The following is a 13,829-nucleotide window of genomic DNA, read 5'->3' as shown; positions in this document are numbered from 1 at the left end:
AGGGGTAAAATCTTTGATACATGTCCCCCAGTGATTTTAAGACTAGCATATTATAGAGGACAGATCCACATCTGGTCCACTGTAAGGATTTGCACACTTTTGTCTGAATTTATGTTTCATATGTATTTGCTCTTGTTCCCACAGCATCGAGTTTGACCGAGACTGTGACTACTTTGCCATTGCTGGTGTGACCAAGAAGATCAAGGTGTATGAATACGGCACAGTTATCCAGGATGCTGTAGACATCCACTACCCGGAGAATAAAATGACCTGTAATTCTAAAATCAGGTAAGTTGCTTTTTTATATTTTACAGTATAAAAAAATCTAATTAATTTCATCAGGCATTTTGTATTTAGAAAGTATATGCTGTCAATCATTGAGGCCCCCTACATATCCTGAGGGTCTGTTACTCTGTTATCATAGAGAGGTAGCCATTCATTAACTATTAATGTTTGAAATTAATGATGATCTGTAAATACAAGTGGTCCCTCAACATACGATGGTAATCCGTTCCAAATGGACCATCGTTTGTTGAAACCATCGCATGTTGAGGGATCCGTGCAATGTAAAGTATAGGACAGTGGTCTACAACCTGCGGACCTCCAGATGTTGCAAAACTACAACACCCAGTATGCCCGGACAGCCGTTGGCTGTCCGGGCATGCTGGGCGTTGTAGTTTTGCAACATCTGGAGGTCCGCAGGTTGAAGACCACTGGTATAGGAAGTTGTACTCACCTGTCCCCGCCGCTCCGGACCATCACCGCTAGTCACCGCTGCCCTGGATGTCCTTGTCCATCGATGTCGCCGCGTCCCCGGGTGTCCCCGATGCTCCGGCAAGGCCTCTGCTTCCCAGGCATCCGCGCTCTCTGTTGCCGCCATCACGTCGTTACGCACACTGCTCCTTTTGGATGACGGGATGGCGTGCGCAGCGACGTGATGACGATGGAGAGCGCCGACGATGCAGGGGATCCTGAAGAGGATGCGCCGGAGCCCCAAGGACAGGTAAGTGATCGTCAGCGGACCACACGGGGCACCGTAAACGGCTATTCGGTGGCAGATGAAGCAGTCTGCGCTGCCGGATAGCCGTTTATGTGATGGCCCCGACATACAAAAGCATCGTATGTTGATGCTGCCTTCAACGCATGTTGAAATTATCGTATGTCGGGGCCATCGTAGGTCGAGGGGTCACTGTATGTGGAAATATCCACATTTATTTTACTAGAGATTGTCATTACATAGGCTGCCCTCTTATTGCATGAGTTTGAGCACAGAACGCGTCTCCTCTGGATCAGTCCAGGTGTCAGAGTCCCAGTACCCACATGTTTGAGCCGCCATCTACACTTCCCTCATATTTTACAGGAAGAGTAGTGTTAACTGTGGTACTCTATTTTTCATCAAAATGCTTTTAGCTCTCCAGCTGTTGCTAAACTACAACTCACATGGTGCCCTGATAACTGCAGTAAAAATTCAATGTGAGAGCGCGGCCTAAATACCTTCATATCTTAAAGGAGAACTGCGGTATACATTTTGTCCCCCTGTGCCTGGGCTGCAAAAACATAAAAAACAAATTTTAACTCCCCTTCCTACATTTTCCCGTTGCAGAGATGTCGGCGTCCCTTTCCTCCGGTGCTTCTGGCTTCTTGGAAACAGCATAGTGCAAGCATGGTATTGCCGTGTCCTGTCCTGGGCTGAGCACTTTGTCTTGTAATGAGCTCAGGCCCCGCCTTCCCCCTGAGCGGGCTCCTTACATGACCAGCCGAGGCGGGACATCGCTGCAGCCAGTGATATGCTGAGAGCAGTATGACTCACCGTCCCCAGGAACCAGGAAGAAGACCAACACCGGAGGTGCCTGATGAAGATCCCGGTTTGGGATCGAAATGCGTAGCTAATAAAGAAGTACACCTCCATCTTCGGGTACCAGCGCCTTCTTTTAGAGGAACTTGTTCACACATCTCTTCACACCGGAGGTCCGGGACACCGATATCGGCGCAACAGGGGATCGTAGGAAGGTGAGTTAAAGTTTTTTTTTTTTTTTTTAGTTTTTGCAGCCCGGGCACAGGGTTAAAGGGAAATTTTTCGCTACAGTTTTCCTTTAATTTACATCCAAACGAACCCTATCCTATGTCTGCCACATCAACTAGAACAGGTAAGCACAAGGCATACACAAGAACAATATTATCTGATAAAAACCTATGCTTCACTATATAAGAAAAAAATGTGGAGTGCTTCTTTAACAGATGGAAAAGAAAGTGCCATTAAAACTCTTAAACAGTGTAATATCATTTTTCTTAAATTAGCATGGGTCTAGTAGGTTCCTGTCTTGGTATGTGTGTCCCCTGCAAGTTGTCTCCTCCTGGAGTCTTGTGCATTGAGTTGTCCTGATATCGCAGCTCCCTTAATCGTCTGTTCTCATCAGTGTATGATACATGTCTGCTCCCGTCACTAATCTGCAGGGTGCCAGCTGTGTCCCCGAGCCCTGACTACCTTCTCTGTACCAGCAATGTACTTGGAGCGGAGCCACAGACCAGCTGAATCACCCATTCTCTTCACCTGCTTCCTCAACAAATTTATCCCCTGTCTCTTTCCAATCTCTTATTCACAGCAAGGTCCCTGGGGAAATACACTTCATTTTCATTTTCTATGGCATTCCTCCACCTCCTGTTGCAGTCACAAGAGCATAGAAGCATTCAGTGTAAAATAATAGCAAGGCAGGACGTATGGGTGTGAGAGAGAGGGGTTCTTGCAGGAATTTACTGTATAGTCCTTGATAAAAGCAGAACTAGAACCTGAAACTTAACTCACAAGCATTTGTGGTGTCCCGGTAGCGTATTGTATACCGTACCTTGTGTGGTGGTCCCCAAAGTCAGAGTTACTTCGTTCCAGTAGCATCCTCCTAGTGCCTAGTGGGATATCTCCTAGTCACCTTTTTCTTATGCAATTCTGTGATGTTTACATGTATAAATAATTGCATATTTAATTAGCTATATAGTGTTGCAGGACCTTAGGTCACGTGACTCATGTTAATTCTAGTAAGGTGTGTTGAAGGACCTTTGGAGGTCTCATGTGTGGTCACATGGTTAGACCATAATTCCTTATAAAGTGAATGACAGATGGTATGGACCAGTGAGCTTAAGGCCAGCCCCTGCCCATATAAGGGAGCCGCAGCCAATCCTCGCTCTCTTGGGTGCCGGACAATCAGAGAGAGAGGAGTTCCGTGTTACTTACAAAGACAAGCTTAGGCCTGAAGCCTGCCAGCCTCAGCCTGAATCTAATCGTGAGTTACAATATCAATCCCCGCTAAAGCTAGTGAGACTGCTGGACCTAAACTCAATCCCCTAAATCCAGTGGAACAGCACTTGTTCCTTTTCTAAGCTCAGAACTCACGAGGTCCCAACCAACTGTCAGGATCGTAATAGACTTTGTTACGTGGACTGTTTCCTGTTTAATGTTGCACAAAAGCTGCAGTAAAGGTTCCGACAGTTTTCTGAAAACCTCCGGTTTTGGACAATCATTTATTATACCTCCCTATCGTTTTTGGGTCGGGTGGCAATAGGACAAGCATATACAGAGGAGCCCTCGCCCTGGCATCATGAGTGATAAGGGTTAAACAAGCACCCTTTAGTTACCGCACAGCTACACTCCATATATCCTACATCCCCAGGCTACCACACATTTAAAGGAGTTCTGTAGTGCAAAATAACTTATTCCCTATCTGAAGGATACGGGATAAGTTATAGATCACAGGGGGTCTGGCCACTGGGATCCCCACGATCTCCTGTACAGGGCCCCAGCAGTTCACATGAAGGGAGCGTTCCGTCCCCGCATGACGCGATGGCTGACGCGCCCCCTCCATGTATCTCTATGGGATACATGGGGGGCTTGGCGGCCGCCATGTCATGTGGGGATGGACAAGCCCCCTTCCTGCCGACTGCCAGGGCCCCGTACAGGATCCTTCGGATAGGGGATAAGTTATTTTGCACTACAGTATTCCTTTTAATACAGTTACCTGTTCTCCTCTCTGATAAGAAGGGTCCTAGCACTGCTTAACCCCTTAACGACAATGGACGTCAATGTACGTCATGGTGCTGTGGTACTTAACCCACCATGACGTACATTTACGCGCCGCCATGACCGCGAGCACCGGGCCGGTGATGCGTGATGCACGGCAGGTCCCGGCTGCTATCAGCAACCAGGGACCCGCCAGTAATGGCGGACATCTGCGATCGCACGGATGACCGCCATTAACCCCTCAGATGCCGTGATCAATACAGATCACGGCATCTGCAGCAGTGGGGTACTTTGAATGGATGATCGGATCGCCCGCAGCGCTGCCACGGCATCCAGCATGACAGCCGGAGGTCACCTCACCTGGCTCCGGCTGTCTTCCGGGGTCTTCTGCTCTGGTCTGAGATCGACACTGAACAGTATTAGCAATCAACTGATTGCTTTAAATTTCCCCCTATGGGGACTATTAAAGTGTAAAAAAAAAAAAAAAAAAAAAAAAAAAAAAAAAGGAAAAAAATTGGAAAAATCCCTTCCCCCAAATAAAAAAGTAAAATGTCCGTTTTTCCCATATTACCCCCAAAAAAGCTTAAAACAATACACATATTTGGTATCGCCGCACGCATAAAAGTCTGAACTATTAAAATATATTGTTAATTATCCCGTATGGTGTCACATTTTATTCCCAAAAAAATTTATAAAAAGTAAAACCTAAGCAAAAGTGGTACTGATAAAAACTAAAGATCATGGCGCAAAAAATGAGCTCTCATACCACCCCATATACGGAAAAATTAGAGAGTTATAGGTGGTCAAAATAGGGCAATTTCAAATATATAAATTTTGTTAAAATGGTTTGAGATTTTTTTTAAGCTGTACAATTATAGAAAAGCATACAACATGGGTATCATTTTAATCGTATTGACCCACAGAATAAAGAAAGTGTACAGCATGAAAACAAAACCTTCCAAACTTTGCTAAATTGCAGTTTTCTTTTCAATTTTCCCACATAAATAATAATTTTCTGGTTGCGCCGTACATTTTATGGTAAAATAAGTGATGTAATTACAAAGTACGATTGGTGACGCAAAAAAGTTAGTCTGTGCATTGAGAAGTTAGATTACTCCATGCATGGATACCTATGTCCTACAGGGCCTTGACCACTAGGTAGCTTACATAGGGGACAGCAGGACCTGAGCCAATGACGAGCAGGCACATCACATGAGCTGCTGATGTCTATTGATGCGGTCCTGCAGTTATAGATTTTATGTGCAATACACAATAGTCTCCCCCTACCAATGTAAATAGGCATTAAAGTGGGGCATTGACCTCTGAACTCTCCTCTGGAATCATGAAAATGCTTAGAAAAGTTGAACTGTGCTTCATCCACCAGAGGTGTAACGTCTGTGTAATACAGTGACACAAGGTTGTCATCAGTGTTGTCAAATGGTTAGGTGATAGCCTGGGGGAGTAGGGCATATGGGATGTAGCTGTGCGGTTACTAAAGGGGTCTGGTATAACCATGTCTATTCGTGACGCCAGGGTGAGGGCTCCTCTGTAATGCTTTTCCTACCGCCACCCTTCCCAAGAGCGATAGGGAGGTATAGAATAATTGAATGTCCACAACCGAAGATTTGCAGAAACTTGTCGGAACTTTTACTGAAGATTTTAGGCAATAATGAACAGGAACAGTCCATATAACAGAGTCTATTAGAACTTGACAAGTGGTTGGGACCTTGTGAGTCTATTGAGCCTAGGAAGATAATTGTTGCGGTGATCCACTGGATTTAGGAGTTTAGATTCGGTCCAGTAATCACGCTAGCTTTAGCGGGGATTTAGATATTAACTCACGGTTTAGTTTAGGCTGAGGCCGGTAGGTTTTCTGGCCTAGCTTGTCTTTGAAAGTTGCGCAGATCCGTCCTGCTAGTCCGGCATCCACGAGAGCAGCAACCCAAGTGAGCGATAATTGGCTACAGTTCCCTTATATGGGCGGGGCAGGGGCTGGACTTAAGCTCAGAATTTCTCCTGTACAGAGAGTTGTGGATAACCATGTGACCCAAGGACCTCCAAAGGTCCTCCAACATACCATAGAGAAATTAACATAGTTACAGGACCGAAGGTCCTGCAACGCCAACAAGGTAAGTAGACTAATATAAACTATATTAAGTATACACACTATTAAATATATACATAATAGCATTATAAAATTAGGAAAGGATGAGATGACTAGGGGCTGTCCCACCTGGGAGACCCTACCTGAACGTAGTAACTCTGGCTTTGGGGACCACCACACTAGGTACGGTATGCAATACGGTACCGGGACACCACAGTTAAATATCTCTTACTAGAAAAATAAGAGCTTTACGGGGATCAAGAAAAAGCTCATGTACAGTCTCGGGGACAGCTAGTTCTTTAGTGTGAGAACTCCGCAAACAGCAGCCTAGGTCATAGCTTTAACTGAAATAGGCTTGTCTATGGCTTGTGGAAACGTTTTCATCCGTGCAGGTCCAACACTATGCTGTCTCATAAGTGGGTACCAGAGACTTTAAAGGGTTCTATACTAATACTATGTCTTACCAAAGAATCATCACATTAAAGGGGTACTCCTGTGGAAAATGTTTTTTTTTTTTTTATCAACTGGTGCCAGAAAGTTAGAGATTTGTAAATTACTTCTACTACAAATTCTTAATCCTTCCAGTACTTATTAGCGGCTGTATACTACAGAGGAAATTCTTTTCTTTTGGGGTTTCTTTTCAGTCTGACCACAGTGCTCTCTGCTGACACCTCTGTTCATTTTAGGAACTGTCCAGAGCAGCCTATGTTTGCTAAGGGGATTTTCTCCTTCTCTGGACAGTTTCTGACATGGACAGAGGTGTCAGCAGAGAGCACTGTGGTCAGACTGAAAAGAAATCTAAAAAGAAAAGAATTTCCTCTGTGGTATACAGCCGCTAATAAGTACTGGAAGGATTAAGATTTTTTAATAGAAGTAATTTACAAATTTGTTTAACTTTCTGGCATCAGTTGATTTAAAAAAAAAATTCCACCGGAGTACCCCTTTAACCCCTTAAGGACTGAGCCCTTTTTCACCTTAAGGACTCGGCCATTTTTTGCAAATCTGACCACTGTCACTTTAAACATTAATAACTCTGGAATGCTTTTACTTATCATTCTGATTCCGAGATTGTTTTTTCGTGACATATTCTACTTTAACGTAGTGGTAACATTTTGTGGTAACTTGCATCCTTTCTTGGTGAAAAATCCCAAAATTTGATGAAAAATTTGAAAATTTTGCATTTTTCTAACTTTGAAGCTCTCTGCTTGTAAGGAAAATGGATATTCCAAATAATTATTTTTTTTATTCACATATACAATATGTCTACTTTATGTTTGCATCATAAAATTGACGTGTTTTTACTTTTGGAAGACACCAGAGGGCTTCAAAGTTCCGCAGCAATTTTCCAATTTTTCACAAAATTTGGAAACTCGCTTTTTTTCAGGGACCAGTTCAGGTTTGAAGTGGATTTGAAGGGTCTTCATATTAGAAATACCCCATAAATGACCCCATTATAAAAACTGCACCCCCCAAAGTATTCAAAATGACAATCAGTAAGCGTTTTAACCCTTTACGGGTTTCACAGGAATAGCAGCAAAGTGAAGGAGAAAATTCACAATCTTCATTTTTTACACTCGCATGTTCTTGTTGACCCAATTTTTGAATTTTTGCAAGGGGTAAAAAGGAGAAAATTTTTACTTGTATTTGAAACCCAATTTCTCTCGAGTAAGCACATACCTCATATGTCTATGTAAAGTGTTCGGCGGGCGCAGTAGAGGGCTCAGAAGGGAAGGAGCGTCAAATGGTTTTTGGGGGGCATGTCACCTTTAGGAAGCCCCTATGGTGCCAGAACAGCAAAAAACCCCACATGGCATACCATTTTGGAAACTAGACCCCTCGGGGAACGTAACAAGGGGTTATGTGAACCTTAATACCCCACAGGTGATTCACGACTTTTGCATATGTAAAAAAAAAAAAAAGAAATTTTTTACCTAAAATGCTTGGTTTCCCTAAAGTTTTACATTTTTAAAAAGGGTAATAGCAGAAAATACCCCCCAAAATTTGAAGCCCAATTTCTCCCGATTCAGAAAACACCCCATATGGGGGTGAAAAGTGCTCTGCTGGCGCACTACAGGTCTCAGAAGAGAAGGAGTCACATTTGGCTTTTTTGAAGGAAATTTTGCTCTGGGGGCATGCCGCATTTAGGAAGCCCCTATGGTGCCAGGACAGCAAAAAAAAAACACATGGCATACCATTTTGGAAACTAGACCCCTCGGGGAACGTAACAAGGGGTAAAGTGAACCTTAATACCCTACAGGCGTTTCACGACTATTGCATATGTAAAAAAAAATAAAAATTTTTTTACCTAAAATGCTTCTTTTCCCAAAAACTTTACATTTTAAAAAAGAGTAAAAGCAGAAAATACCCCCCAAAATTTGAAGCCCAATTTCTCCCGAGTACGGCGATACCCCATATGTGACCCTTAACTGTTGCCTTGAAATACGACAGGGCTCCAAAGTGAGAGCGCCATGCGCATTTGAGGCCTAAATTAGGGATTGCATAGGGGTGGACATAGGGGTATTCTACGCCAGTGATTCCCAAACAGGGTGCCTCCAGCTGTTGCAAAACTCCCAGCATGCCTGGACAGTCAGCGGCTGTCCGACAATACTGGGAGTTGTTGTTTTGCAACAGCTGTAGGCTCCGTTTTGGAAACCGTGGCGTACCAGACGTTTTTCATTTTTATTGGGGAGGGGAGGGGGGCTGTGTAGGGGTATGTGTATATGTACTGTTTTTTACTTTTTATTTTATTTTTTGTGTTAGTGTAGTGTAGTATTTTTTAGGGTACAGTCGCACGGGCGGGGGTTCACAGTAGTTTCTCGCTGGCAGTTTGAGCTGTTGCAGAAAATTTGCTGCAGCTCAAACTTGCAGCCCGATACTTACTGTAAGCCTCCGCCCATGTGAGTGTACCCTGTACATTCACATTGGGGGGGGACATCCAGCTGTTGCAAAACTACAACTCCCAGCATGCGCTGACAGACTGTACATGCTGAGAGTTTTAGTTTTGCAACAGCTGTAGGCACACTGGTTATGTATCACGGAGTTTGTGACCTTACTCAGTGTTTCAAAACCAGTGTGCCTCCAGCTGTTGCAAAACTACAACTCCCAGCATGTACGGTGCATGGTGTAAGGTGACTGCTGGGAGTTGTAGTTTGCAACAGCTGGAGGCACACCGGTCGTGAAACACTGAGTTAGGTAAAAAAATAAACCTCTAAGTTTCACAACCAGTGTGCCTTCAGCTGTTGCAAAACTACAACTCTCAGCAGTCACCGACAGCCAACGGGCATGCTGGGAGTTGTAGTTATGCAACCAGCAGATGCACCACTACAACTCCCAGCATGCACTTTAGCTGTTTGTGCAAGCTGGGAGTTGTAGTTATACAACAGCTGAAGGTACACTTTTCCATAGAAAAAATGTGCCTCCAGCTGTTGCAAAACTATAAGTCCCAGCATGCCCATAAGGGAATGCTGGGAGTTGTGGTTGTCTGCCTCCTGCTGTTGCATAACTACAGCTCCCAGCATGCCCTTTTTGCATGCTGGGAGCTGTTGCTAAGCAACAGCAGGAGGCTGTAACTCACCTCCTGCTGCTGCTCCATCGCAGGCTGTCCCTCGCCGCCGTCGCTCCTGGGGCCCCGATCCCAACATGGACGCCGGGGATCGGGGTCCCCAGCACCCGGGGTCGTCTTCCCGCACCCGCTCACGCCCTCCGGAAGAGGGGCGGAGCGGGTGCGGGAGTGACGCCCGCAGCAGGCGCCCTGATTGGTCGACCGGTAATCCGGCCGATGAATCAGGGCGATCGTGAGGTGGCACCAGTGCCACCTCACCCCTGCAGGCTCTGGCTGTTTGGGGCCGTCAGAGACGGCCCCGAACAGCCAGTAATTCCGGGTCACCGGGTCACTGGAGACCCGATTGACCCGGAATCGCCGCAGATCGCTGGACTGAATTTTCCAGCGATCTGCGGCGATCGCCGACATGGGGGGGCATAATGACCCCCCTGGGCGATATGCCGGGATGCCTGCTGAACGATTTCAGCAGGCATCCGGCTCCGGTCCCCAACCGGCTAGCGGTGGGGACCGGAATTCCCACGGGCGTATGGATACGCCCTGCGTCCTTAAGGACTCGGGATGCAGGGCGTATCCATACGCCCTGCGTCCTTAAGAGGTTAAGTCAGTGTTTCCCAACCAGGGTGCCTCCAGCTATTGCAAAACTAAACTCCCAGCATGCCCGGACAGCCAAAGGCTGTCCAGCCTTGCTGGGAGTTGTAGTTTTGCAACAGCTGGATGCACCCCGGTTTGGAAACACTGGATTAAGTGCTTGCACTGTGGCTACATGGACTGGGAATAGTGAGCTGTTCACTGTCGCACTGAGTAATCCTAATTCTATTAATTCCTTTAAGACAAGGCCTCCATGGTGGGTTACTATGACCTGAGTGTTTCCTGGTGTGACCTTCATCCACAACTTTTTATCCTTAAAGGGTCTATTTGCTGCAATGATCTGGTTGGATAGCTGTTAGGGTATAAAAGCAAATTGTACCTTTCCTGGAGCTGATGTTTGCTCAATGCGGGCGAGTTGCTCATGTGCCACAGCCTGGCCCTCACCTTCCAGCCTCCTTGACTGATGGAACTTGGCTCTTTAGATCAATCACAAATGAACTGGTCGGTGAGTGTGACCATTGAGGTTAGGACCAGGCTGTGGCACTTGGGAAGCTCAGCCACGCCTCCTTGACACTTAGCTGAGAAATTATATGATTTTATAAGTTTGCAACCACAGTCATCTCCAGGAAAGGCACAATTTGCTTTTATACCTTAACAGCTATGGTGTCTGCAGATGTTATTTCAAATACAGCTGACAGGTTCCCTTCTAAGTTGCTTAAAGGGGTATTCTGGTGGAAAACTTTTTTTTTTTTTTTTATCAACTGATGCCAGAAAGGTAAACACATTTGTAAATTACTTCTATTAAAAATTCTTAATCCTTCCAGTACTTATTAGCGGCTGTATACTACAGAGGAAATTCCTATCTTTTTGGATTTCTTTTCAGTCTGACCACAGTGCTCTCTGCTGACACCTCTGTCCATGTCAGGAACGGGGAAATCCCCATAGCAAACATATGCTGCTCTGGACAGTTCCTAAAATGGGCAGAGGTGTCAGCAGAGAGCACTGTGGTCATGACAGAAAATAAATCCCAAAAGAAAAGAATTTCCTCTGTAGTATACAGCCGCTAATAAATACTGAAAGGATTACAATTTTTAAATAGAAGTAGTTTAAAAATCTGTTTAACTTTGTGGCACCAGTATTACATAGTGACCATTCAGATTAATGACTGCCAGAACTGGAGCCACCCTCTGTAAAGTCCATATGCCTCACTAGGGCATATGGACAGAGGTTGTGCTCATTAGACAACCCCTTTAAGATATCTGCGGTCCACTTGTATATTAAGGCCTGTTGGCAAGTCTCCCTGTGACTATGTTAACACATTGCATCTCTTAACCTTGTCTGGTGTAATTTGAGGTCAGCGTGTAGGTGTCCACTGTGAATATTGAGAGGGGATCTCCATTATTCTTCCAGTTTATCAAATCCATCAGTTCACATAGAGACAGGACAGATACTGCTGGTACCTTATTAAAATGCTGGAAAGTGACCAACAAATGTACTGTACAAGATATTAAAGCAGTGCAAGCCTCGAGAGGTCATTCTTTAGAAAGTGCACCTAAACTTTCATACAACTTCTGACATATCATAGAGCGGTGTTTCCCAACCAGGGTGCCTCCAGCCGTGGCAAAACTACAACTCCCAGCATGCCCGGACAGCCTTTGGCTGTCCGGGCATGCTAGGAGTTATAGTTTTGCAACAGCTGGAGGTACCCTGATTGGAAAACACTGTCATGGAGGCTGACATGTCTGAGGTTTTGATCGGTGGGTGTCCGGCCGCTGAGAACCCCAACGATAACATGAATAAAAGTGACATCAGCACTCGTCTGAGCTGTGAGTCCCTTCGTTTGTGCTCTGCTTTATTTATAGTAGTCCACGGAGTACAGACTGGGTGAAGTCTCCACAGCGGCGGGACCCCCGCGATCAGATATCTTGTCTAGGGGCGGAGTACCCCTTTTAACCACTGTGATTTTTATGTCAGACTGGTGATCACCTGACCGATGCGCTTGTGCTGAAATATAACCAATGGCACTGTAATCCTAATGATGGTGAATGTGCATGGCATGGGCAAAAACCTGGAGTCTTTATTTGAGATTTCCCTTTTACTGGTACTAAGGGACCAAGGCCAACCCCTAAAAACCACCCCAAAGCATCTTCTCTCCTCCACCAAACTTCACACAATGCAGAACAGCAAATTCTACGCTATGCCGTAATTTTACGCTATGGTGCTTCAGGACTTTACACTGGGCCGGTTCTTTAACCTTTTTAGTCTTCAGCCCAACTCTACGTTTCTTTTCCGAACCCGCTAGGTCTGTCTGCAAATTTCCTGTCCCGGACTCTGCCAAAATGGCCGCCGTGGCTCCGGAGGCTTCGGTGGGTGGAGTTTCAGGATCACACACCCGGGAAGGACTAGCTATGCCCTTAACTCCTTGCACTGCGAATTGCGGCTCCGCAGTATTTTTCGCCTCCCCCCTTACTTTTCTTGTGCACTTTCTGCACACCGCACCAACAGTAACGTCCCGTACTTTAGCAGTCGATTCACAATACATTAATACAGTATTTCACCTAGGAGGAAGTACACTGGTGGCAACTGGAGGCACACAACGGTATCCTGTTCGTAAGATGCCAAAAAGCTATGTGGTAGCTTGGGGGGGTGTAGGTTATGGGGAGTTTAGCTGTGCAGGTAATAAAGGGTGTTTGTTAACCCTTGCTATTCCTGACGCCAGGGTGAGGGCTCTTCAATTAAGCTTTTCCTACCGCCACCCTTCCCAGGAACGATAGGGAGGTAGAGGATACTGAGTTTAAGTATTGAGAAAGCTTCTGTAAATAGCGTTAACTTTACTGTACACTTCATCAACATAACAGTCTCTCATCAATACAGCTTCCTTTTGGAGATTGACAATGGTTGGGACTTTAGCTTTAAGAGTCTCTAGACTATTGCGCTGCTCCACTGGATTTAGGGGAATTAGTTACGGTCCAGTAGTCAGGCTAGTATTAGCAGGAATTAGTATAAGACTCACGATTTTTGGTTCTGCTGAGGCCGTAGGTTTTGAGGCCTAGCGTGTCGTTGAAAGTTGCGTAGCACACCGTCCCGTTAGTACGGCATCCACGAGAGCAGCAACCCAAGAGAACGATAATTGGATGCAGCTCCCTTATATGGGCAGGGACTGGACTAAAGCTAATTGGTCCATATGGATGTCAATCACCATTACAGAGAATGCTGGGTAACACGTGACCCAAGGACCTCCTAAGGTTCTGCAACATACAATAGAGGTTACTAGCTTGGTCACATGACCGAAGGTCCTGCGACGCTGAACAAGGTAAGTACTATACATTCCTATATAATATAGATAGAATTACTAATATACACATTTATTAATATACAAGTTAAACTTAAGGAGAGGCGACTAGGGGCTGTCCCATCTGAGGAACCCTACCTGAACGTAGTTACTCTGACTTTGGGGACCTCCACACTAGGTACTGGATGCAATACGGTATCAGGACACCACATGGACATTCAATTATTCTATACCTCCCTATCGCTCTTGGGAATGGTGGTGGTAGGACAAGCAT

At 45.4% G+C, this 13,829-nt stretch overlaps 1 pseudogene; it reads left to right on the top strand.

The window, feature by feature from the left end:
• LOC130283205 (E3 ubiquitin-protein ligase COP1-like) overlaps positions 1–13,829 on the top strand; it is a 267,537-nt pseudogene that overhangs the window by 86,752 nt on the left and 166,956 nt on the right.

The sequence above is a fragment of the Hyla sarda genome, chromosome 7, assembly GCF_029499605.1.
Source record: "Hyla sarda isolate aHylSar1 chromosome 7, aHylSar1.hap1, whole genome shotgun sequence".
Taxonomy (NCBI): Eukaryota; Metazoa; Chordata; class Amphibia; order Anura; family Hylidae; genus Hyla; species Hyla sarda.
Note: the sequence above shows the minus strand (reverse complement) of the source record. Positions and strands in the feature narration are given on the sequence as shown.